The sequence below is a fragment of the Corvus brachyrhynchos genome, unplaced genomic scaffold (assembly GCF_000691975.1).
Source record: "Corvus brachyrhynchos isolate BGI_N302 unplaced genomic scaffold, ASM69197v1 scaffold661, whole genome shotgun sequence".
In the NCBI taxonomy this organism is placed as follows: Eukaryota; Metazoa; Chordata; class Aves; order Passeriformes; family Corvidae; genus Corvus; species Corvus brachyrhynchos.
This window is the reverse complement of record NW_008236246.1, coordinates 525,126-525,790: the sequence shown is the minus strand read 5'-3', so window position 1 is coordinate 525,790 and position 665 is coordinate 525,126.

The following is a 665-nucleotide window of genomic DNA, read 5'->3' as shown; positions in this document are numbered from 1 at the left end:
CTGACCTCGCTCCCCCGCCCAGGGGCTGCCCCCGGCCCCGGGAGTGCGGGCCCCACGGACACCGGGACACGGCAGCTCCGCTCCACTCCCCGCGCCCGCACGCCTCGCCCGCACTCCTCATCTTCCTCCTGTCGCCCTCACCGCGCCCCTCGCCCTCGATGCCGTCTGGGCCACAACCCCTGGAGCCGCCGGCATGGAGGGCCACGCCACCCCTCCCCAACAGCCTCGACAGCCTTCACGTGGGAAATCAGTATTCCCAGTGACATCACCTCTTCCCGAAATACACCTGTTCCCGGTGAAGCCTGTTTGTCCTGATAAGCCTGTGACATCAGTGCCTTTCCTCACATCATGACTCCATGTACAGCCTGGATGGGATGTCACACAGACACCGAGCGGGAGTGACAAGAGCAGTGAAGCCACAAGATTTGGGATTTTTAGGAAAATCTCATCAATGACACTAAATAATGCTTCCGCCCTGCAAAACCAGCAAGTGCTCCTGTCCCTCCTTGATTTCTTAGCTACATTTGACCATGATAACCCCCCACTGCCAGTCCAAAAGGGGCTTGTGGTTGAAAGCGCTGGTGGAATCTCTGTGGCCGGGCCAGCCAGGCGGCTCCTGGTGCCTCACGGTGGTCTTTTTAAAAATCAACCTTAAAAGGAATCTC